General features: G+C 35.1%; 1 protein-coding gene and 1 pseudogene across 1 annotated transcript in view; one reads left to right on the top strand and one right to left on the bottom strand.

The window, feature by feature from the left end:
• The window catches only part of MYLK4 (myosin light chain kinase family member 4), a 77,286-nt gene that overhangs the window by 21,998 nt on the left and 27,595 nt on the right, over positions 1 to 27,693 (bottom strand). The gene's annotated exons all lie outside the window — the stretch shown is intronic.
• LOC112473112 lies at positions 21,103 to 21,216 on the top strand (annotated as a pseudogene).

Raw genomic sequence — 27,693 nt, 5'->3', positions numbered from 1 at the left:
TGCTCCAAGTAAGCAGTCAGCTTTCAGTTCAGCCTCTCCCCACAGGCTGGCTCATGGAGGTAACATATGCTGGCAGAGGCTCATGGGAGCTCAATGTTTCCTAAGGTGAAGCGATGTGTGGTCCCGTAGGTTGTAAGACAAGTTCAGAGATCTGAACTTAGATTCACTAAGCAAAATATTTAACCTCCAAATGGTTTACCTTTCCACATCTTCCCCTGTACACAAATTCCACAAGCACACAAACAAAATGGCTTTAAAAAGCTATCTCTGAAAAGCTGTGAGAAGCTGCAAAGTTATTAAAAAATCTCTGAATTTGTAATAAAAACTCCATAGCTATAAAATAATCAGTTATGACTATCCCCAAATATTTAGTTGTCTAGTCCCTTCTACCCAGTAAGTAGGTCCAAGAAAAGCACCCAACAGCATCCCCTGGGGGTTTGTTAGAAACACACTTTCAGCCCCTCCCCACCCCCCTCCTACCTCTAACCAGTCCCTGGGGTTCTCATGCACATTAAAATTTGAGAAGTATTGGCCTAGATAACATACTTAATGACTTGATGTGAAGAGCTATTTCACAAAATATCTGTAACAGCCTAATGTATTTATTTAAATCTTGCTTCCATCCACCAAGAGCTAATGTCTACTTAGGTAACCTCAGAGGAAGGACAGTGGAGGGAGAAGCAAGGAGCCAAGACGATGCTCAGCTAGTCTGGATGTCAGCTGGCCTTGAGAAGAGTAGCCAGAGGAAGTCCAGTACTGTATAGAATATTAGCGAGCTTTGCAAAATGTCCAGAATCTTGACACCGACCCAGTAGTCCTGGCAGGGACTCAGAAGAAAATGCAAGACATGATATCATGTGCCTAGAATTTTCCACTAATCTCTGGGTTTACAGAATGCCTGAATTCAGGTCTCAGAGAAAAGCAACATTAAGATGTAAAGGTTCTGTTATGGACTGAATGTTTGTGGCCCTCCAAAATTGATATATCGAAGCCCTAATTTCCAATATGATGGTATTAGGAGGTGAGGCCTTTGGGAAGTAATTAGGTTTTGATGAAGTCATAATGATGGAGTCCTAGGATGAGATGAGTGTCTTTATAAGAAGAGAAAGAGGGAAAAGGAGGATGGGGTCACATGCGCATGGGTGCACTCTCTCTCCCTGCCACTTTCTTCTCTCCTTCTCCCTCTCCCCACCCGCTCCTCTCTCTCTCTCTCTCTCTATCTCTCTCTCTCTCTCTCTCTCTCTCTCTCTCAATCTCTCTCTCTCAATCTCTCTCTCTCTCTCTCTTTCAGGGATCACATCAGAACAGAACCATGCTGGTACCCTGATCTTGGACTTACAGCCTTCAGAATTGTGAGAAAAAAATGTTTGTTGTGTAAGCTGCCCAGTCTATGGTATTTTGTTACAGCAGCACAAACTAAGAAAAGTATAATGAAAACTGGGCCAACAGTAAGTTCTAGGGAATTAGAAATATATTCTGATCAACTCCAAAATTCAAAGAACACAGTTAGGATTATAAACTCAAGTGCTATATCTTGATTACTATAAAGGTGACTACCAACTTTAAAAGGAACAAAAGTATTTTGAAACAAAAAAAATCTTATGAAACAAAATTTTGAAGTACACTGATAGCACATGCCCTCTAATACCACCTACTTGTCTGTATTTTTATTCCTAAGATATAATTAAACTCTCAATTAATGGAGAACATAAATACCTTACTAAACTCTGTGTTTTATCTCATTGTCTTTTGCTTTATTGTGTACATACAGGTAAATATTCAGCCGGTACACTGGTACTGTATCAATTATTAAAATAGGAAAATACTTCCATACTTGCTGGTAAATAGCAGATGTCCTAAGATGTCTAGGAGCCCCACATCTAACTCCTGACCAAGCCACCCTGCCTCAGGACCTTCATAAAATCCAGTAACTAGAGGGTCAATATTTAGCATGGCAAGGACCTCAAGAACCCTATTCTAACCTAGTCCAATCTGATAGGCATGTGACCATGGACTCTTAGTTACTAAATGCAGTACCACACCAAGGAACATGAATATACTATGAATGCGCTTGTCCGCAATAGTAGGCTCTTGGTCATGTAATTTTTTATATTTGATTAAAAGCTTCTTATTTTTAGTTATGCTAACCCTGCAAGTTAATTATAAGCAGGAAATTGGAAAGTGTGCCTTGACAAAGAAAGAACAATGGCCAATGAGCGAAAAGGAGGTAGGGCAGTTACTACCAACAACTTTGCCCACCATAGACCTTGGAACAGTGGTCCTGAAGTTTATCCTGCCCCAGAGATTTTTAACCAGTAGGCCCAAGTTAGAGCCCAAGAACATTTTTCACAAGCTCTATAAGTGCTTCTGACATAAGTAGTCCAGAAATCATACTTTGACAAAACGTATGGAATTCCTACTCATTATTAAAAACCACACTCAAGGTTTTTCTTTGTAAATTCTTCCTTGAAACACCCTCCCCTATTCTTATATCAAAAGAGGAGTCAAATTTTCTTCCACCTTTCTTGGCCATGCATTTGTCATGTATTTATCATATTGTGTTGGAATTATTTTTTTTTGCATGTCTAACCCTTGCTAGACAAACATTGATTGATTGATTGATTGATTGATTGATAAGTGAGGAGAGGCTGATGCCAGATAGTATTTACCAAGCATCTCATCCACCTGTGTAAAATATTTTCTTAAGTGTTGCCATAGAGTGCCCTTTATTATATCCTCCTTAATGATCAGGTTTTGATACCTAGCTCCTGTGTCACCGAGAAGTTCTCACTTCCATGTAATACAATTTTTTGGCCTGTATCCCAGAAAAATCTCATTCTTCTCAGATGTTTAGTAATTCAAATGTTTGTGTCACCATTAAAATCGGAGATTCTTTCCTCAGTATAGGTTATTGAAGTAAATTAGCATTTGACCACCTTCTCAATACATCTTATTATATATAAGATCTATTATTCACATTTCTACATTGATCATAACTTCTTAACCCATTAGCATAGAGTGACACTTAATAAATACTTTTGATGATGGAAAATGAGAAGAAGTTTGAGTTAGGTTTTCTTGCTGTCTCATTTTATTTCATTATGATTATGGAACTTAATTTTGCCAGAAGGCAAGAACGAACAGTAGCTGTTTCCTTTAAAACTGTCTGATTAAACTTTTTTGAACATCATCTAGCCCAACTCTAAAATAAATGCTAAATAAATGCTTTTGAATTTTTTTATTAAAGTTCTTTACAATATTTCTAATGGTGATTAAGTAGCTAGTCTAATTATAGATCACATTCATTATTCTAATGTTCATGCCAGAGAATCTAGAAGATATATAAGTGTTTTGTATTCCCAGTTACACAATTTACCACAAAAGAACACAATATTCTAAAGGTTCAAATAAGACAAAGAAATAGAAAACTTTCTAAATCATAAAATCCACTGTGAATTTGAAGAGATCTTAAAGAGCATATAACCCAAACAGCTAAACTGGAGATGAGATTCTACCCAATTTTAACTAATTATAGGAGATTTTAATAATGTTTAAAATGTTTCTTCTAAAAAGGATAGCTATCGAAAATACTGGTGATTTTTTATATACCTCATCCTTAAAAGTGTAATAAGATATTGTGGCATATGGTCTCAATTTTTATTTTCTCTCATTAGACATCCACCCACCACAATATATTTTTCAAATATACAAGTAGTTCTCAACATGCCATTTGTTATTATACACCAGTTTTCTATCAAAATGGTAGGCAACTGTAGATTAATTTATGTTAGGTAAGGATATAAACATTGGATTGCTATAATGTGGTGTACATAGTTAGGTTAAGCCATCTTAAAGTGGCTATTTTTGTTTGGAGGAAAAAAATCCTTCTCAAATAAGACATAATAATGAACAGGATTAAGAAAACTTTGTTAGCATCTGCAGTAAGTATCTAAAGTGACTCTTTAGCCTTAGGCTACAGGTGGGGCTGGCATACTTTCCTTGGCTTGTGGAGAGCCCCACCTGGAATTCTGTGGGAGGGGAGAAAGCAATGCCATACATGTCATGTATTTCCATAGGACGCAAAAAATAATGCAGACTTGCTCTTCTACCTTCCAGGAGATTGTTTGCTAAACTACACCCTGAATAGCAATAAATAAAATGCCTACAATGCGGGTATTCCAAGAACAGAATTAAAGTCTGTTTTCAGTTAAGAACCTCATAAAACTGTGCTCCATCTATGTTTACTACATGCAGCTGCACCTCTCTCAAAGTGCTTAATGAACTTTTTCTTTTTTGTGAATGCAGACTTACATTCAAAAGCAAACACCTTAAGTAAATATCATGAGCAAAGTTCTTGTATAAAGCAACATAGGCCAATATATGTTTGCTCTTCCTCTGTTAACTGAGAGGTACCACATACTTCATACTCATGTGCTAAGCTATTTCATCGAATTCCAGTAAATAACTCTAAACTGTGAAATGAAAATTGCTAAAGAAAAAAATAGAAGTAACTTTTTCCAACTACTCTGGTCATATCCCATTATTTTCAAATATTAAAATTTAGGCAATAGGCTAAATATACTTGAACTTCACATTTAATGAGATCAGTTCAATTTGGCATTTAATAATCACTGTAAAATGTTCATTTTGATTTAATTTAGTTATAAGCAATATATTTTCAAACTGACCTCATTATTGGTGGAGTACATTTACACAAATATATAACTTACTATAGCAACATCAGTCAAATCTGAACATGAAAAGTTCTTCATGTGCTATTACTTTGCTGTTGTTCATTTTCTATTCACTCCCACAAAATTAATCATATTGGCAACAACTATTCCTATCTAATAGCAAAGCAGTGTTATTTAAAAATAAGTTCAGTTTCCAGGTAAACATTATAAAAAAAGTGTTAAGTGTATTTTATGAATTCTACTTTTAGAATCACCTCAAAAATTTTCTCTACTAAAAGTTGTTACAGTAAATATCAAAGTCAACTGCAATTTTTCTTTTGAATTTTAATGAAAATTAACCAGATGAGGATTATAACTCCTATGAAATATCCACATTCTATAAAATGGGACTCCAGCTGCAAAAAAAAATTCCTCAACTAAAAATTCGAAAATCTGTATTTTTTCAAGTGATTAAATAACAAAGGCTAGTTTATTATATAATATAGAATATATTTTTAATGAAATAGCATACCACTCATACACATTTTATAATCACATTTTTATTAAATATTGCTCCCATCAATACTGATTTAACCAAATTCATGTATGCAGAGTGTATATAATCTTTCCCCAGATGATCTAATATCTTTGTTAAAATTTAAACATATAAATTTTAATAGAATTTATCTCAACCTTATATCAAAACATACTTGCCCTAAACAATGTTTTATTTTAATAATTAACTTATTACAATGTTTCCTCACTAAATTCAAGTTCTAATCAAAAACACCAGCTCAGGGATTAAGAAGTACAAATTGCCAGTTATAAAAATAGTCACAGGATGTAAAGTACAGTATAGGGAATATAGTCAATAGAGTTATGATAACTATGTATGGTGTCAGATGGGTATATACCTCACTTTGTAAGGTATATAAATGTCTAATCACTATGTTGTACACCTGAAAATAATATAATGTTGTATGTCAACTATAATTGGAAAATAAATAAATTTTTAAAAAAATACTAGCTCCAAAATAGAAGTTGAAAAGTTGACAGTGACTCTGTTAAAATACCTATGCTTAGAAATAATAAAAATGTGTGCTTATGAGTAATATTGTTTGATGAAAACTCCATTTTTTAAAAATTGCCTTTAAGCATTATATTTTGTTACATTCTCCTTCAATAGTTTTGTGAATCAGAGGATACCAAAAGTTGACCTTTACTTATCAAAATTTAACTTCACAAATTTGCAATATAATGTAGCCATCACTGTCATGAATTTTGGCAGTGGAAAAAAAAAAAAAAAACATGGCTCACCTTTCCATTTCCTCTGCTAACAAACAGAAAAAATTATCCAGTCTCAAAAATATATATTTACTTTGACTTAAGCCATTAGTCTCATTAGTCTTAGGTGACCCAGAAGTAAACTGACTACTCCTAATAGGCTTAGGGATTCTGTCAGCTCTCAGCTTGCAAGGGTTGTTGTTTTGTTTATACTGAGGACTATATGTTCCAGTCCACCTAATCCTTTGGCTTATTACTTTGTACTCCAACTCATAACTAAAATGTCTGGTTTCCTCCCTACATGGTTTCCTCAATATGGAAGTCTTATATTATAGAAAGGCATAGGTTCATCTTCTGTCTTCAACACCTCAGTATATTTTCCTACACTGTCTGGTTTCTTTCTAAATGAGCATCTCTAATATGGCACTTTAAAAAACATCTAAAAACTTTGGCCTCCCTTCATAAGCCAGATACCTATCAGATTTCAGATGGTCCCCATTCTTTTAGAAGATCCTTTGATTTCTTCAGCTTAGATCTTATTCCATTCATTATTTATGCATAATCAGAAACTGATAGTCTGTGACTTTTCTTCCTACTTTAGCCACAATAATACTTTATCAGTCTTCTCTACTACTGGTGAATTCAACATCTATGAATGTTGAGTCAAGATTTATTTCTCTTGGAAAGCTCACCAACACTTTTAACTAAACTGTATACAAATGAATTCGAAATTCTGTCTTTATGCTCATAATCCCAATGATTAGTAGATTTTAAGATTTGGTTATGCTATAATAATTTTGAATTCTACATATCTAAAATAAAGCTCGACATCTTATATTCCACATCGGCTTGCCTTTTCCTTATTCCAATTTCTGTCAACAGTGCTATGAGACTTGTGTCTTATTTGTAGATCAGCCAGTGAAGCATGGGGGCCCACTCAAAGCAAGACAGAATCAGACCCGGGTCTTGCACTAGTTCACGAGGAAGCTTACCTATGTTAGGCCATGACAAGCAACACTGTTTACATAGGTGGATAGCACCAAAAATCCAACAAGTAAGCACAGCTGAACAAATGGAATGCAAAGAAACATTGCTTTGAATTCCAATCAAGAAGACTAAATTTTGACAGGTCTGCCCATGGTTACTAAGGCCCTACATACTGAGCTCAGGTCTGAAGATGCAGCTCCAGTCTCTGGAAGACAGTCTAACAAGTTCTAGGCCTAGACTTGGCTCTCACACGCACAACCAAAGCTTTAAATGAGGCTCAGCAGAGCCTAGTCCTAATTTCTGGGGGCATCCTTGGGATATGGGGACATCCTAGGTGTGGGAACTTGCCTAGGAGACCCATTATGAGAATTCGCAGTGCCCATAGGGGTGAGCTATATAGTCATGAACCATGTAGAGGCTAGGATCACCTTAAGCTTTATACAATGGCTTGAGGTACTGAAAGGAGCCCAGTGGCTTTGCAGAGACATTTCATTTCCCCCAAAATTCTAATAGGGAGAAATTTCTTAAATAAAAGGTCCCCTGTTTAAGGAAGTACAAAGAGATCATGGCTGCCTGCACCAACTACTCCACACCGATTACTTCACACCAACCCTGTAGGTCCACAGCTCATAGAGGTTGGTCTGTAGGAAGCTAAAGTGCAAGGTACCTTGGAAAGGAGGTGACACTTATACTTGGACGTCATGGGAACAGGGTTCAAAATCAAAACACACATTATAAGACAGCAACCCTCAACCCTAGCTGCATAACAGAATGACCAGGAGAGCCTTGGAAAAATACTGGTGTCCCATTACAGACTGATTATATACAGATCTCCGGAGTGTGGCTTACACCCTGGTATTTTCTAAAGGCTTAGAGTAGTCAGAATCCGCAAATGAAAACATAGAATACCCAGTCAAATTTAAATTTCAGATAAACAACAAATAATCTTTTAGTAAAAGTATGGCTCATACAATATGAGGGACATACTTACACTAAAAAAAAAATCATTTATTGTTTTTCTGAAATTCCATTTTAGCTGGTACCCTATGTATTTTTTTCTGGCAACCTTTGTGACTCTAATGTGTAGTCAAGGGTTGGGAAAAATTGCCCTAGGGTTAGCCCACTGAGGTACTCTCTCTCTAATTTGCTAAGTTTGTCTTAAGTGGAAAGTGAGCTCTGTTGCCCCATCAGGGCTCCTCTTTCAGATATGGTTAACTAGGGTTTAGTTCACCAAACTTTAATAGTGTGTGTTGAAGATGTGAGAGGATTTGACAACAGAGAAAATATTGTCTCTGTCTTCAAGGAACTAATAGTCTGAAGGTGAAATAAAATAAAATCTTCCATACTTAAACATATATTTTATTAAAATGAGAAGTAATTTTTTAAACTATTTACTTAAATAGTAATTGATCATGGTATTACCTGAGACACTGTGAAATACAGAGATAGTTTGGAAAGGCAGTGGAGATAGGCAATTAACATGTAACACTATCCACTAATTAAAAACAATGTTTCAGTAACATTGGATATCTTGGTTTAAAAAAATAAGGCAAACTTTAAGATATATAATTTTAAAGTAGGCTCTCAGGATGTCATTCCAAAGAGCAAGATACAAATGATAATTGTTTTTCACAGTAACTAGAGCTCTTCCCCCCAATCACGGGATCCTCAATAAAAGGTGCATCTATAAAGATATAAATAATAAAAATAAAAGTTATACATTATTCAGGTAAGTAAATATCAGAATACATATCAGAGTTATTTGACGTATGTTTTTTCTCATCTTTTGTTTTATTTAAAGCAGACAAGGGAATGCTGTTAACTGGTTTATTTAAAGAAATTATCACTTTGTTCCTGCTAATATTCACTGTAATCTAAAATCCTGAAGCACTGATACCATTGTCCCTGTAACAACAGCCTCATCATGTTATGGGGTTCACATTCAGCAGAGGCAACCTGAGCCAATGAATGACCTCCTTGGAGAGAAGCCATAAATCTCAGCTGGTTCCCTTTTGTCTACTGGTGGTGTTCACCTGCTGTGTTCATGAATACCTATGTGCCCTCTCTGACATGCAGATCTCGAATTAGCAAATTCCAGAAGATAGATTACTTATGCATAGGTTTGCATATTGGCAAATAGTCTGATGAGTTCTGCCCAGACCTGTGTGTCTACTTCAGGCCAGTTAAAATCTTATAGGAAGCCACCAGTTATTCAGAGTATCATCAGTGATATAAAATTTCAATTAATCTCTGACTTGAGCTAAGCAGAGCAACAATAAAAACCCAGAAATTCATTAGTCTATGTCATTTGTGTTTTGAGAAGTTGATTTTAATGATCATGAAAGTCACAAGCAGTGGTTTCTAAACTTAAGTGAAAATAACCAAACTAACTCTCTAGGGTTTTTTAGGAGTACTCAGTGGTACCTACTGAGGTTAAGAAGACCCAGCTGAGATGTGCCTGTTTTCACAGAGCTGGACTCCTAGATTGGGCTTTAACACCAAGGCTTTATGGAGAAAGGGCCAGACAAAAACTACTCTCTGCCACCACACAACAGAGCACCTTGCTTCAAGCCATAAAAAGTCCTGAAGAAAGCAGGCTATTCAACTTCATGAAATGTTAACTCCCATAAGGGATCATCTCCATCAAAACCAGTTATTAGTCTATGGTTAGGATGCTGGGTTCTAGTTCCATTTCTGCTAACCAGCTGTGCCCTTGAGTCAGGCATTTCATATCCCAAGAACCATGTTTCCCTCTCAAATGGGCTTACTTTCCACTAGTTCCAAAGATAACTTTGAGCTAAGATACAGTTACAAATGTGGAGGTGTTTTGGAAAAAGAAAAGAGATAAAAACACTAACTCAATTTAGTCTTCCTCGAACAAGCATTTTCAAGTGTCTGCACAAATAGTGTCTGCTCTGAATCCTCCTTCTACTGCCAAAAGAGATGGTTCTCTGTGTCTCTGAGTCAAGTCTATCACCATGGCTGAAATAGGAGTGTTCATGAATGACCCTGACACTTGGAAGAGAACTCTCCCTTTTACATAAGAGTTGGCACAACTCTGTCAGTGCTATTATGTTAGAGAGGGTGTGTTCCCCACTCTGAGAGTCAGGACAGGATTTAATTGTCAGGAATTCCCTGGGTAGGTAGGTCACTGAGGATCTGCATGGCCAAGGGATACAGGATTTCCTAGGCAGCACATTGTAAAGGTTGTATCGCATATTTAGGCCCAAGCATAGGTTGGAAAATGTGCTTTGAGCTACCATTCAGTAAAAATTTTGCTCTTATTATTCCTCTTCAAAACACAAATAAGCCATGGCTACTTCCACCCAAACTCAGAATTAAGAATGATTTTTCTTAAGTGAAAAATAATAAGAGCCAAAACCACAATGAGATATACCTCACACCCATCAGATGGCTATTATAAAAAAAAAAAAAAAAAAAAAAAATTGTTAAACTAAAAAAAAAAAAAACAAGGATTTTGGCGAGGATGTGGAGAAACTGGAAGCCTTGTGAACTTTGTTGGAAATGTAAAATGGTACAGCCACCCTGGAAAACAGTGTGGTGGTTTCTCAAAAAATTAAACATAGAATTGCCATATGATCCAGCAATTCCACTTCTGAGCATATACTCAAAAGAATTAAAAGCAAGAACTCAAAGATATTTTTGCACAGTTGTGTTCATAGTAGCATTATTCACAATAGGCAAAAGGTAGAAGCAACCCAAGTGTCCACTGACAGATGAATTGATAATCTAGTATATACATACAATGGAATATTATTCAGCCTTTAAAAGGAAGGGAATTATGTCACATGCTACAACTTGATGAACCTTGAGGACATTATGCTAAGTGAAAAAAAGCCAGTCACAAAAAGACAAATATTGTATGATTCTACTTATATAAGGTACCTAGAGTAGTCAAATTCATAGAGACAGAAAGTTGAAGAATGATTAACAGGGACTGGGGAAAAGGAGATGAGGAGATAGTGATTAATGAGTACAGAGTTTCAGTATTGCAAGATAAAAAAGTTCTTTTGTGATGGATGGTAGTGATGGTTACACAACAATGTGAATGCCAAAGAACTGTATACTTAAGAATTGTTAAAATGGTAAATTTTATGTTTTGTATTTTTTACCACAATTTTTTAAAATAATAAAAGCTAATTTTTATGTTTTGCTTTTTGGAAACTTTCTAAAAAGAAAGTAGGCTGACCTAGGCAGAGAAAAGTACATATTAAGGTTTCCCTGCTGCATTAAAGGCCTGAGCACAGATTTTATTTACCAAGGGGAAAAGAAGTACATCTCTAAAGAGAATCTGAATCAAAGCGTTCTTCTGACTTCCAAGAATGAGCTAGTCATGCTTCAAGTGTTTGGTCTGTGGATAAGAATCAAAATCATGAACAAATATGTTCTTCTCAGGTTCATCTTTGCAGAAATTCTTGCTCTTTCCATTTCTGAAAGAAGGACATTTTTGTACCATATGGAAAATGAAGGTGTTTTCCATGCCAGAGAAGGAGATGAAATGTTTGCACAGTAGAAGAACTCAGAACACATGTGAAACTAAAGTCCCTTGGAAAATCCAAAATTTATAGAACCTTTTCTGTGCTAGCCAAGAGTCCACGGTTTGTTATGCACCCCCACCCAGGGTCCCAAGACTGTTGCTGTCATGGATTTTAGAGCCTTTATCTCTACTCAAAGATCTCTGCTCCCCAAGATCTATTAAAAACAAAAACAAAAAACAAAAACTCCAGTGAGTACTTTTTTGTAAATGCAGAAGAATAACAGAAACAAAAAGATTCTGAGTGAGCACTGTTGACTAGCACATTGGTTAAGATATATAGTTACCTCTTTCCTTACTTCACTTCCTCTTCCCCAAAGGATTGAGGTTACTACAATGTTGCTAGAACATTTTAACAATTGGATTTGGGACTATGATCAATAAATTTAAATGATCAAAAATTTTTATGGACACAAAGTCAATGGAATTTTCAAGATATCATAGTTAATCAAAATACCATGAATCATTCATTTTTTATTTTTTATAAGTTAAAAACAAACCTGTATGTACTAGCAAGTAACAAAGTTCGTTTAAGTGCGATTCTTTTTGGATAAATCCTCTAAAGCGTATGCATATATGCTGGTATATGCATAATAACTTGTAGAAGAATTAACAAAAAAAAATTGACACTGTTTGCTATGGAGAGAGAAACGTGAATTAGGAACATAGAGTAATCTCTCTTCATTTTAGAGTTTTCTGTACAGTTTGAATTTGTTATCCCATGCTAGTATGTGTATATACATGTTCATTCATTCAGGATAAAATGCCAGATATACTCAGAGGAATAAGACAGAGCAAAGCCTGTGACATAAAATTTCTTAAAATCTAAGAAAGGAAATTTATAAGTACATTATTAAAATAATTTTCTTATATTTACTGTAATTGTTTAAGAACCTGGATTCAAATGCTGACTTGGCCATTTTCTAGTTGTATGATTTTGGGCAAGCTACTTAACCTTTTTGTGCCTTAATTTTCATCTGTAAAATGAGGATAATGATAGTTCTTCCCTTATGGAGTTTTTCTGAACATTAAATAAATGAACATATGTAAAGCACTTAGAACAATGCCTGGCACATAGGAAGCTCTCAATAAATGATCGATGTTATTATAGTAAAGATACAAGAAAGTTATTACACCAGATAGGAAAAAGAGAGATTTCTGGGTACTAGATTATTAAAGCTTTACGTGGAGATGCTACTTGAGCCAGGCCTTCAAAGATAAATAGGTTTTTGCCAGGTGAATAGAAGAAAAAGGACATTTCAGGAAAAGAGAAAAACATTAGAAAAGGCAAGGAGATATAACTGCCTGGACAACAGCCCAAAACAGGCAATGTGAACTCTCGAACTTTCCTTCCAGGAGCGTCTCAAGAAAATGAAAAAGAAAAAGCAATCTTGTTCATTTTTAAAGTCCAGTACGTAATGTGTGTAAAGTCTGACCCTTCGTATGGCATTTCAGACTCACTTGTTAAATTACTTTTTTATAGTCTTCTTGGTAGAAGTTCACACCTGATCAAACATTTGTAAATGAGCTAGTATTAAAAAAATGAAAATCCTGAAATATAAAGCAGATATACCTACACAGACCTCCAGAGCACAGACATGCAGTATGGAACAGGACTCATATCTCTCACAATCCAATTTACATCTGCTTCTGGGGTCAAGTTATTTACAAAATAATGTTTGATATTGGGAAATGACTTTATGATGCATCACATCAGCATCCACATTTCCCAGGCTGTCCCCAAATTCGAGGTTAGACAGTTACCTTGGTTCTTCAACTTAATGTTTTGTTGGAGAAGCACCTATATGTTTGAGACTCTGCACTAAGAGGCTTTTGAAAACTCATTTCATCCAATTTTCACAAGAAACGTATGGATAGACATTATTTCCTTCTTATAGGGGGAAAACCGAGTTCCTGAGAAGTTAAGCAATTCGCCTAAGTTCTTGACCAATAGTTCAGGATTTGTATCCATGTCTTCTAACTCCACTTTCAGTATTCTTTTCACTGTTACATGCTATCTCCTCTGTGAGAAATGCCTTAAACTCAGCACTCTAGATGTCAGCATCATGGAACCATAGAATGTTAGAGACATAAGAAACCTGAATATCTAGCCCTGTGGTCTCCAAACCATACACTGAGAACCCCTCATTGTGCATTATTCCAGATGCACCCTCAGCATTGTCTATAGACTGACTATGTCATAGATTATCATAGTTATAGTAAAAAGAAACAAACCAACAACACTTCTATGAACTGGAAGGCTGAGGCACGATTTCCCCCAGGTTTTATAATAGTCCCCGAGACTGTGAAAAGAGAGCCACTATTTCACAGGTAAAATTGTGAATTTGAAAGCAATTAAATATAGTCATTTTTCACTTAGCTACAGAATTGAATGTGCCAAATAGTTTAGTATAAACTGACTGTGAAAATGCATGGCATTTTATGGGTCTTGAATTTTTTACCTGTGCTTAATGATTTATTAATTATAAACGACATGTTATATTTCACAGTTTGTCTTTCTGTTATTTTCATTAGAGTGAGCCCTCAACAATTCCAAGTTCAAGTAGATGAGAAGTCTGTAAAACAAATTTATGGAATTTATTCAAAAGGAAACACAAATTTTATTCTAGTTCTGTTAATTCAGTAATACAAATTAAGAGCTAATAAAGTGTAGTTCAAGTGCATATCATATAAACAAGCAGCATTTGTAATCCAAAGAACTAGTTTGTCTTTCTACATATAACTTTTAATTATATCGTTAATATTTTCTCTCTTATCCAGAGTACCAATCTACAATCTTGTTTACACTATTTTTTTTAATTGAATCCTCTCCCTGCCAAGTAGAACAAAAGTAAACCTTAACCAAGTCCATTGTCATTAATTATAATTTAGTAAACTAATTACAAATTAGTAAAGTTTGACTACATGAGGTTTTACTATGTAACTGACTAGGATGCCAGTGGCTCATATTTAAAGAAAATTTCAATTCTTTTTAAGCTAGTAGTCCCTTTTTGAATAAATAAAATGAAGTCAAAACTATTGCTGTTATCTGTATATAAGTCAATAGGACGCTTGAAGTTCAAAACTCACCTCCTCAAAATATCCTTTCCTGCTTACTCTTACTCCACACTCTACTCTTTCTTTAAATGCCATTAAAATGACAGTAAAGGAACTTTTGAAATGGCCAATACACAACATACACACGGAGTCAAAAAAAAAAAAAAAAAAGCAAGAGAAGAGACAACAGTAATAGAATTTTGGAAGCTGGAGGCACATGGATAGTTAGTAATCAACTAGATATAACCAAAAAACCTGTATATTAAGACAAGAGAGAATGTTGAGAAATAACTTGAATCATTCCATAAAACCCTCATAACCTCACCTGGAATGCTTCAAAAAGTATTGATCCCTATATCCTATTCCCAGAGATTATGGTTTAATTGGCCTAGTATGTGACCTGGATGTTAACATTTAAAATTTTCTAGGTGGTTCTAATATGCAGGCAGTATTTGGGACCTCAGTCTTAACTGAAAAACAGAAACTAAAACTAATGAAACAAAACAAGTTGGAGAAAACAGAGATTATGCAGACAAAATAAACCTTGTTTAAAAACTCTTGAAAAACTGATCACAAAGAAAAAAGAATTTAAAAAATGAGGATAGCCTAATGCACTTTTGGGACATCAAGCAAACCAACATTCGCATCATTGGAGTACCAGAAAGAGAAGAGAGAGAGAAAGGGATTGAGAAAATATTTGAAGAAATAATGACTGAAAACCTTCTTAACTTGGCAAAGGAAATAGACATACAAGCCCAGGAAGCTCAGAGAGTTCCAAACAAAATGAACTCAAAGAGGTCCACACAAAGTCACAACATAATTAGAATTCCAAAGATTAAAGACAAAGAGGGAATCTTAAAAGCAGCAAGAGAAAAGCAGTTAGTTACCTACAATGGCACTCCCATAATACTATCAGTTGATTTCTCAACAGAAACTTTTCAGGCCAGAAGGGATTGGCAAGAAACACTCAAAGTAATGAAAAGCAAGCAACTACAATCAAGACTACTTTATCTAGCATGGTTATCATTTAAAATCAAGGGACAGATAAAGAGCTTCCCAGACAAGAAAAAAGCTAAAAGAATTCATCACCACCAAACCAGATTGTAAGAAATTTTAAAAAGACTTCTTGAAGAAGAAGAAAGAGAAGGAAGAAAGAACATAAATATAAATAATAAAAGGTCAATACCTATGTACCTATCAATAATCACTTTAAATGTAAATGGATTAAATGCCCCAATCAAAAGACATAGGGTAGCTGAGTGGATAAGAAAACAGAACTCATACATATGTTGTCTACAAGAGACCTACTTCAGATAGAAAGACACACACTGACTAAAAGTAAAGGAAAGGAAAAAAATTATTTCATGAGAATAAAAACAAACAAAAAAGCTGGGGTAGCAATACTTATATCAAACAAAATAGTCTTTAAAATAAAAGTTATAATAAGAGACAAAAAAAGATATATCATAATGATGATATTTCATATTTTATAAAAGGATCAATCAAACAGGAAGGTATAACTCTTGTAAATATTTATGCATCCAACATAGGCGCACTTAAATATATAAAGTAAACACTGACAGACATAAAGGGAGAGATTGACAGTAACACGGTCAAAGTAGAGGACTTTAACACCCATTGATATCAAGGGATAGATCTTCCAGACAGAAAATCAGCAAGAAATGGTGGCTTTAAATGATACATTAGACCAGATGGGTTTAAGTGATATTTTTAGAGCATTTCATCCCAAAGCAGCATTCTTTTCAAGAGCACACAAAACATTTTCCAAGATAGACCACACGTTAGACCACAAAACACATCTCAATAATTCAAAAAATTGAAATCATATCTAGCATCTTCTCCTACCACAATGGTATGAAACTAAAAATTAAGTACAAGAAGAAAGCTAAAAAACATATGGAGGCTAAATAACATCTTTCTAAAAAATGAATAGGTTAACAATGAGATCAAGGAAGACATTGAAAGATACATTGAAACAAATAAAAACAAAAACACAACAACCCCAAATCTAAGGGACAGGGCAAAAGCAATCTTAAGAGAGGAATTCGTATCAATACAGAAATACCTGAAGAAATAAGAAAAATCTCAAATAAATAATTTAACTCTACACTTAAAGGAACTAGAAAAAATAAAAACAGTAAAAAAAGCCCAAAGTGAACAGAAGGAAGGAAATAATAAAGATCAAAAAAAAATAAATAAAATAGAGTCTAAAAAAACAATACAAAAGATCAATGAAACCAAAAGCTGGTTCTTTGAAAGGATAAACAAAATTGATAAACCTTCAACTAGACTCATCAAGAAAAAAAGAGTAGACCCAAATAATAAAATCATAAGTGAAAGAGGAGAAATGACAAATGACTCCACAGAAGTACAAAAGATTATTAGAAAATACTATGAACAATTATATGCTAACAGATTGGACATACACTCTTCCAAGACTAAATCCAGATGAAACAGAAAATCTAAACAGACCAATTACCACCAACAAAATTGACTCAGTAATCAAAAAACTTCTAAAAAACAAAAGTCCTGGACTGGATGGCTTCATAGGTGAATTTTACCAAACATTCAAAGAAGAAATAATACCTATTCTTCTTAAACTATTCCAAAAAAGTCAAGAAGAGGAAAGCCTTCTAAGCTCATTGTATGAGGCCACCATTATCCTGATCCCAAAGCCAGACAAAGACATTATGAAAAAAAAAAAAATTATAGTCTGATATCTCTGATGAACGTAGATTCAAAAATTCTCAACAAAATAATTGCAAACTAAATTCAGCAATACACCATGATCAAGTGGTTATACCTGGGTTTCAAGGTTGGTTCGATATCTGCAAATCAATTAACATGACACACCACATAAACAAAATGAAGGATAATAATCATATGATCATATTAGTAGATTCAGGAAAAGTGTTTGACAAAATCCAGCATTTATTTATTATAAAAACTCTGAGCAAAGTGAGAATAGAGGGAACATACCTCAACATAATAAAGGCCATGTATGACAAACCCACAGCTAACCTCATACTCAATGGGGGAAATGCTACAAGCATTTTCCTTAAGGCCAGGAACAAGACAGAATAGCCACTTTAACCACTTTTATTCAACATAATATTGGAAGTCCTAGACACAGCAATTAGTCAAGGAGAAGAAATAAACAACATCCAAATTGGAAAAGAAGATGTAAAACTGTCATTATTTGCAGATGACATGATACTACATAGAGAGATTCCTAAAAATTCCACCAAAAAAAATATTAGTAGTGATAAATGAATTCAGTAAAGTAGCAGTATACAAAATTAATATTCAAAAATCAGTTGCATTTTTATATACCAATAACAAACTATCAGAAAGAGAAATTAAGAAAACAATTTTATTCACAATTACATCAAAATATAAAGTACCTAGGGACAAATTTAACCAAGGAAATAAAACACTTGTATTTGGAAAATTATAAGACACTGAAGAAAGAAATTAAAGAAGATACAAACAAGTGGAAGCATATATTGTGCTAAAATCGTTAAAATGTCCATAGTACCCAAAGCAATCTATAGATTTAATGCAATCCCTATCAAAATACCAATGGCATTTTCCACAGAACCAGAACAAACAATCCTAAAACTTATATGGCACCATCAAAGACCCCAAATAGCCACAGCAATCTTGAGAACAAAGAACAAAATTGATATCTAACTATACTACAAGTCTATAGTAATCAAAACAGCATGGTATTGGCATAAGAATAGGCACATAGATTAATTGAACAGAATAGAAAGTCAGAAATAAATCCACACTTATATGGTCAATTAATCTATGAAAAAGGAGGCAAGAATATATGGAGGTAAAGACAGTCTCTTCGATGAATGGTGTTGGGAAAATTGAACAGATACATGCAAAAAAAAAATGAAACTAGATCACCTTCTTACACCATACACAAGAATAAACTCAAATGGATTAAAGACTTAAATGTAAGACTCCAAACCATAAAACTCTTAGAAGAAAATATAGGCAGTAAATGCTCTGACATTGCTCTTAGTAATATTTTTTCTGATAAATCTCCTTGGGCAAGGAAAACAAATAAAATAATAAACAAATGGGACTATATAAAACTAGAGTGTTTTAGCACAGTGAAGGAATCTATCAACAAAACGAAAAGACAACATGCTGAATGGGAGAAAATATTAGCCAATGATACATCTGGTAGGGGTTAATATTCAAAACTTATTTAAAAATAACTTATATAACTCAACACCAAAAAAATAAATAAATAATCCAATTAAAAAATGGGTAGAGGACCTGAAAAGACATTTCTCTAAAGAGGACATGCAGATGGCCAATGGACATATGAAATGATGCTTAACGTCACTATCAGACAAATGCAAATTAAAACTACAATGAAATATCACCTCACACCTGTCAGAATGGCTATCATCAGTAAATCAATGAACAAATGCTGGCAAAGATGTGGAGAAAAGGAAATTCTCATGCACTGTGGGTGGGATTGCAAATTGGTGCAGCCACCGTGGAAAACAGCATGAAGTTTCCTCAAAAATTAAAAATAGAACTATCTTATGACCCAGCAATTCCATTTCTTGATATTTACCCAAAGAAATCAAAAACCTTATTCAAAAAGATATATGCACTCCTATGTTCATTGAAGCATTATTTAAAACAACCAAGATATGGAAGCTACCCAAGCGCCCATCAATATAAATGATTGAATAAAGAAAAGGTGGTACATACATACAATGGAAAAATTACTCAGCCATAAGAAAGAATGAAATCTTACCATTTGAGACAACATGAATGGGCCAAAAGGGTATTATGCTACATGAAATAACTCAAAGAAAAACAAATACCATATGATCTCACTTATATGTGGAATCTAAAGAACAAATAAACAAACAAATAAAACAGAAACAGACTCATAGATACAGATGGTTGCCAAATGGGAGGGGAGTTGAGGAGCTGGGTAAAAAAGGTGAAAGAATTAAGAAGTACAAATTAATAGTTACAAAATAGTCACGGGGATGTAAAATACAGCATAGGAAATATAGTTAACAATATTGTAATAACTATATATAGTGTCAAGTGGGTACTAAACTAATCAAGGAGATCGCTTCATAAATTATGTAAATATCTAAGTGCTACTCTGTACACCTGAAATTAATATAAAATAGTATTGAATGTCAACTGTAATTAAAAAATTTTAAAAATTAAAAATTAAATTAAAAATAAAAGAATTTCTTACCATTAAAAAAACTCATCAATATCCTCAGAGAATTAAGAAAATGTATTATATCAGTGTACAAGAATAGGATAATAGATTTTATATAAAAGAAACTCTTAGAGAATAAAAGAGTTCTTAGAAATTAAGAGTATGATAGTAGGTTTAAAAAAAACCCCAATGATTTAAAGAAAGCTTCCACAATAGAATAAAGCAGTCTCCCTAAAAATAGAGCAACTAGATATAGAAAAGAAAAATAGAAGCAAAAAGGTAAGAAATTTAGACTAGACTAGGATTTCCAACAAATAATAGGAGTTCCAGAAGAACAAGAGAAAATAAAATTGTTGAAGAAAGTTTCCCAGACTGAAAGATCTGAGAGCCCAGCAAATGTCCTGCACAGTGAATGAAATATCTGTACAAGGTATGTTATCGTGACATTTCAGAGTATTAGGGACAAATAGAGGGTCCCAGAAGTTGCTAGAGGAAAAAAAAAAAAGTATGTCCCATACAAAGGATCAGGATTCTGAATTTATTTGGACTTCTCAATAGCAACATGTAAGCCAGAAGACAATGGCACAATACCTTCCTAATTCTGAAAAGAAATTATTTCCAACCTAGAATTATACAGCCAGATAAACTATTATTCAAGAGCATGTGTAAAATAAAGACATTTTCAGACGTGAAAATTCTCAAAAGTGTTCCATTTCTTCATGACTTCTCAGGAAACTGTTGGAAGATGTATTCCATTTAAACAAAGGAGTAAAACAAGAAAGAAAAGCATAGGATATCCAGAGGATACCCAACATAGGATACAGATCTCTCCAGATTGATGGTGGGTAGAAATCCTAGGATATCAGCTATGTTTCAGGTTTAAAGAGCAACCACTGTAGAGAGGAATAAACTTCAGATTGATCAGAAGTCTCAGGGAATATTTTCTCCCAGAAGATAAAGTTGGTAGGATAGCTAATATATCTGAAGATATGTAGAAAAGATTTAGACAATTAGTAGATAGTTGGGTTTTAATTTAAGTATTTTTTTTAAATAAGCAAGTTTTGTTTGTTTGTTTGTTTGTTTGTTTAAATCAAGGCAAGCAGTAACTCCAGAGAAAGGAAAGACTGAGTAAGAAATAAAAATTCACAAAAGTGCTCTATATTGGTCTGAGGCACAAACAGAATTTTTGGAAGAACTATAATTGAAACACTGGATTTTTATTTAACCGAAAATTATAATATGACCATTTTAGGAGAATTGGGGCAAGATGCAGGATATAAAACTCAGAATATAAAAGAATCAGCTAAGTCTGTAGCCATGCCACACATGCCTGATCTTGTCTGATCTCAGAAGCTAAGCAGGGTTGGGCCTGGTTAGTATTTGCATGGGAGACCACTTGGGAAAACCAGGTGCTGTAGATCTTAAAAAAAAAAAAAAAAAAAGAATCAGCTAAAACAAATGAAAACATTTAACTCTGACAAGGAGGAAATGGAGACAAAAGGAGTAGGGACTGCTATTTTTCACCAAAAGCTTTGTAGAACTTTATGACTCTAAATTATGTGACTATATAATGAGTATGACAAATTTTATGAAAAAATATAAAGATTTTTATGTAAAATATTTCATATATTTATGCATAAAATGTTTTAATTGCGAGTTTATTAATTGACCACCCTAATTTTTAGCATGACAATTTGAGATCTTGTTATATCACCTTAATAATTCATTTTTACACTTAATAATTCACATTTTAGTAGTACTCCAGCTTCTCATATTTAGTAGTACTCCAGCTTCTCATATTTTCTTTTTTAATTAAAAAATAAAAGCTCTGTGAGCTCTAATAGTTATTAAAATGATTAAGTATTTAAATGATTAAGATTTTAAATGTAACCTTACCCATCCCTGTGGAGCATCAGAAAAAGTTTATTTTAAGCTTAAAGTTGAAATAACTTTGCTCAAGCAATTCAGCATTCAAATGTTTGGAAGTACAAAAGATGCAAAAGTCTGTCAAAAAAAACTAGGTGACTGCCCTCATACGGGGCTACCTTGAGGTTCTCTAGCCCTCACTGGCACCCCAGGGTCTGCTTTGCTCTTTCATTTAGAGTCAGTTTTCCATATTTTCTCTTCATTTGTGGCCCAGTCAGAGCACTTCATAAAATTATGGTTTTGGCTTTTACCATCTTCAATAAGAGGTCAGATGGAAGTGGTTGGGCTGTGGGTGACTCTGGCTCTAGGCATCCCTAGCCAGGCAGATGCTCATCATTAGGTTGTTAGCACTCATAAGAGCCTCACTATTTCTGGAATGAGACAACCTGATTGTCTTCTGCACAAAATTATTTTGCTTGTTTCTGAGATTCTTTACACTGGCTCTAAGAATGATCATTTTTTAAATGACCTTGTCCTCCTTCAGTCCCTCTGTAGCTAAGAATGACATTTCTCCTCCTCACTCAGCACCTGTTTGTATGAGCTACACACATAAAGGAGGTGACCAGCAGCTGCTTAGTCATCATCACCAAGACCCATCCATGGCTCCTGATGTCCCTGCTTCTAAGGGTCCGGCAGGGGCTTGCTCTAGATAGGAGTATATGAAGGAAAAACAATGGGGATCCCAGAGGGATCAGATCTGTAGAAGCTATGAAAGGGGTTCTCCGACTTAGATCCAGCTGAAAAGCCAAGCCCTAACTCAAGCAGAAAGACATCCTTTGTCACCCTGTGCTGAGTAATGAAAGTATGAAGGGTCAGTGAGAGCTATAGGAAAAATAGTGGAGAAAAGAATAAGCTTTTTTTTTTTTTGACCAAGTAAAAATCACTCTGTAGAAATTCCTCCTTTAGACCTTTATTGTCAGTTGCTAAATAGGCCAAAACATTTGACCTTACAGCTCATTATTTTACTAGATATCTTGAGGGAATCTGTTCCATCGTGATGGGATCAACAGGTACAGCACAATCTGGGCTGTCTAACTTTCTAAGCACTGTAGGTAGCACAGCACCATATAAATGAAAATTAATAAATGTTTTCAATGATGATAAAGAACATCTGACAGAGAGAGCCTTATGGAGATTCTCATATTCTATTCACTTGAGAGACATAATTTTCCAAGTTAAAGCTAATAAAGCAAACAACTCAAGCTTACTAAAACTATATATAATTAAGAATATGTTGTGTAGCTAAGTAGGATATTGGACTTAATATGTTTGAAATTAAATCTTGATATGCAGAGCATTTCTAAAAATAACTTCATGTGTCCTAGAAGAATATACATCAGATTTCAACATACATCAGGATTCAATATCTTTTTAAAAATCAAAGAATACTATAGTTTTGAGGGGCATGTGAATGCATCTCATTTAAACTCCTTTTATGATATTTATGACAAATCTTTGTCTGGCTTCGAACTTATGATTACATGAGCCTATTCCAATGTAGAATGAACTCAGTATTTGGAACATCTGTTCTTATTTACCAAGGCTAGTACTTCTGGTCTCATCTCTAAGACACTGACTTTGAGGAGTTTACCAAGGAGCAAGGAGTGGTTGATGGCACTGAGCAGTCCCTTCTTTTGGCTGACTTTTCTCATTATCAGTTGCATGCATTACCAAAAGTCTGTGGAATTAAAGGACATTAAAAAATTTCTAAAAATGCTAGGAAATAACACTTCCAATGTATTTAGGAAATGTATACTGCTTGTGAAACTCCCAAAAAGATACTGAGACTCTGTAACTGCAGAATTGCAAAAAAAAAGTAAAATGTTTCAAGTTATAGACACAAATAATAAAAAGTAGAGAAAATGTAGTAGGTAAGAGGAAGAAAGGAGGTCTGAGCACAGAAAGCCTAGCCATTTGCCAGGAAATGGTTTTATGTTTTGAGACTGTAGGTAAGTGGTTTGTGTGAAACCAGATCTCAGAGTGAGGTGTCTCCTTAAGTAAATCTCATCCTTAATATGGTCTCCTTTTAGCCATTGAGAAAATTACTCACTCCAACTTGGAGAAGACAAAAGCCATGTTCAGAGTTGGTAGACCATTACAAGAGATGAGAAAGCACAGTGAAAGGTAGAAATGGCTAAAAGGAAGCCCAGAGCAAGCAGCCCCCAAATCTTTGTCTTAGTTACATATAATTAACCAAATTATAACTCAGGCTAAAACAAATTTCTGTGTAAATATCTTAAAACTGGATTATTACCTTATAGCTGGAAAGACCAATTTTGTGATATGTATACTTTGGAATCGTAAATACATCCAAGAGCATAGATGCAAGAAGATGGGTAGAACCCCAAGAACATGAAGAATTTGCTTTTTACTGGTCTCTGTTGATCATAAATCTTAAAGAACTAGCTCCTTTAACTAAATCGAAGTCAAAGGCTGCTATCCTTTGAAACAAAATAGAACCACTGTTCTGTCTCAAACACAAAAAAGTATGGATGCTACTCTAAGATTCTGGCCATAAGGAAAGAGCAAGAAAGCAAGGCTTTCCAGTGAAAGTCTCACAAGGCTTTCAGCATAAAAATAGACATTAAGAAGGGTAGGGGACATGCCAGGAAAAGGGGCTGCCCTTCAGCTTGGGGAAGGGAGCACTAGAAAGCTTTTTCCTCCAGAGTCTCAAGGGCACAACCTCTCCCATAAATGGGCAGGAAGCCCCCGCAAAGATGGCTGTTATTTCCAGAAAACAAAAGTCAGTATTTCCAAAATTTTAGAAAGCCTCAGACTCACTGGGGGCTGTACTTAAACATAAGGATCAAACATTTGATGTTTTAGATCTGGAGTGGGCTCAGAAATCAAATAAACAATAACATGGTTGGTTCATTTTTATTATTATTATTATTATTATTATTATTATTAATTACTTACTGAGGACTTACAATGGCCTAGTATTGTCCTTATTTAATCTATCTCAACCTTATAAGTGCTCATTTTTTTTTTCCATTCTACACACAAATAAACCAAAGCATGGAAGGTTAAGTAATGAGTCCAAGGTCACTTAGGTAGTAAGTAGTGGAGCTGGCTCAATTTTTAAGGGTGAGCCAAGTATCACAATTTGAAAAACAAAGTCCCAACAAGTGGCATCAGACATCAGGTAGCAATATAATGGTACAATGAAATATTACTGCAGAATGGGAGGTTGGCACCTCCCCTCTTTGGAGGGACTAGTGTTATATCTTTAATTTAACTTATCATCTATTGTTTGAAGAAAGAGCTTTTTAAAAAAAGTTTGATACTGCCCTACCTTCAGGAGATTCAAATTCTTTTATCAGGCTCTTGGTGGCCTTGAGCCTATATACCTTTCCATCCTCAAATTCTGCTATTTCCCTTTTTACCCGATTATTGGACCCTGCTCACCAGTGTACTTTCTTCTATGCATGACTTTCCAGAATGTCCTGTCACCCTACTGGCTCCCTCCTTTCTATCATGCCTGGTTAGACTGGGACTCTAGCTAAGACTGAGGCTGGGAACCAACTGAGGGTCCATAGAATGCATTTCTCTTCTATCTGGTTATTACAGTGACCAAAAGTCCTCTGTACCTGGCAGGCTTCTCTTCACCAATATGGAAATCCAATAAATTCACAACTGCTTTTTGTTGCTTTTCAAATCAATCCATCAAATCGCCACCTGCAATCAGACTCTGGCTTCCTCCATCTGCTTATGCTCAGTCCCAAGAAGAAAGAGCTAAAAAACTTCTACAGTGCCCACGGGTCCCAAGTCTCTGCAGCTCTGCCTTCTGTTGCTGCCTCTGCATTGGATTATTGCAGTGCCAAGCACTACAATGACATCTTTGCAGGTTCCTATCAGTGTGCTCAAGCAAGACTGATACAGTCCAACTGCACTCACACCTGGGTTCCCAAGGTTCCAACGCTTGAGCTCACAGCTGCAGTCACAAAACACCTCATGTGCAGTAACAGATAGGCCATGCTCTGTTTCTGTGCAAATAAAAATACAAGACACCCAATGAAATTTGAACTTCAGATAAGCAGCAAGTAACTTTTGGGTGTAAGCAGGTCCCAAATATTACATGGACATATTTATACTAAAAATGATACATTGTTTGTCTGCAACTTAGATTTCACTGGGGGTCCTGAACTTTAGTTGGCAACTCTCCACTAGCTCCTACCTGCAGCCATGGGCCAGACTCCCTCAAGAACAGACTCTCTTTAGGCCTCTTGGGATACTTTTCCAACTGTAGACTTTAGTTCATCGTATGAGTTTTAACAACTTTGAACCTCACTGGGGAGACAGTGAAGGCCTCATTTTGTTTCTTTCTTGGAGGCTCCCCCTCAGAAGTATTTTTCAATGTTTACACACCAAGACAATTAGGAAAAGAGTTTTTGATAAACTACAAAGGACTATGTTAAAACCTGTCATGGAAGCAGAGGTTTCTGCGATATTTTTCACTTATATAACCTAGAAGGGTCACTCAAGCAATTTCTCCTAGCAGGACCACTGAGCCCAAGGCAACTTTTTACCTCCATCTAGATTGAGACTGAGTTGGCAGTCTTGAAATGCTAGCTTTTCTCCTCCCTTAACGCACTGCCTTACTGGGAAACCCACTATTCTTCTTTCACAAATGCACTATTTGAAGTTGTCCAAATAAACTATCAGTGGTTCAACAAGAATAAATGGACAGCTAGCTAAGAATAAAGTTTTGCGGTTCTGCATTTCAGCAAGACTTCCACATTTAATGTGTGGTTCACACACTGAGCAAAGCTGCCCTTTCAAGAGGCGAATGAGCTGAAAGGCAGTTGTGCTCTATAGGCTAAGCCCAAGGGAAGAATGGCTTTTTTCTTCTCTCATGAGCATTGTCTGCTGGCCAAGATGTCAACCTACAGGGTAGAAGGATGTCCCCATAAGTCCACTGTCCTAGAGAAAGCATCTTTTAAAATTTTGCACAAAGGTACTTTGCTAGCTTGGAGTGATCTTCTAATTCTAGGAGAGTTGTCCAGGTAGAGGAAGAAAGGATGGGAAAACATAGGTAAGAGTCAAGTCACAAAAAAATAGTTTTTCTTAGCTGTAGCACTGAATAAAGGACTCTAAATAGTCACCAGAGCAAGTCTTTATGTGGTTAAAGGCTTTGGCATTTGCTTAAGAGGCTAAATTTTCAGGCCACATTCTCTTACTCAGCACTTTCAATCAAAATAATCAGTCTAGTGTCTGAGGGGGAAGAGGGAATGAATAGGGCAGTATAAGAATTCCTTATTACTAATGAAATATTTTAAAATCTAGAACAGGGATGGCCTGTACCATTTAATACTGAAAAGGCACTTACAATGCCCCCCACACCCTTTTTCTTTATTTGCAAAAGGAAAAAAATAGAATTTATGCCCCTTAAAAAAATATAAAGTGAAAAATTATTCATTAGCACAGCAAAAACCTATTTCCAGGAAATGGGTTCTAAAAGAAAATTCTTGATGTCCTGAGGTTAAAACCAGGAGGTGTCATGACTTTGAAAGTGAATGATGAAAGAGCCACTGTGTCCAGGTGCAGTTCAGGCTTGCCTCATTTCATCTCTTAAGGGAGGCTGGTTAAAACTCTGGTTGTGGTCCAAAAATATCCTGGCAGTTAGCATCCTGCATTAAAATTTATTAACCACGAAAGACCTTTTCTTACAGAAAAGTTAATTCAGGTCCGAAAAAAAATGTATTTAAAAAGGGTAGTCATCAGAAGTGGTTATATGGAAAACTAGAGGTAAGTAATGCTTTTTACTCTCCTAAAATATACTAAAAATATAATGATAGTAATTTCTGGAAAAAAAGAGATATGGCACTAAACATAAATTCATTCCTAAGAAGTCCCAGGAATGAGCCCTGGGATTGCCAGAATTAACTTTTAGGAGTGACAAATAAAAGTAAGAATATTAGTAGGAAATCAGACCTGTCAAAGAGATGGAAACAGCTATCTCTGTATCTCTG

The sequence above is a fragment of the Pteropus alecto genome, unplaced genomic scaffold (genome assembly GCF_000325575.1).
Source record: "Pteropus alecto unplaced genomic scaffold, ASM32557v1 scaffold389, whole genome shotgun sequence".
In the NCBI taxonomy this organism is placed as follows: Eukaryota; Metazoa; Chordata; class Mammalia; order Chiroptera; family Pteropodidae; genus Pteropus; species Pteropus alecto.
Note: the sequence above shows the minus strand (reverse complement) of the source record. Positions and strands in the feature narration are given on the sequence as shown.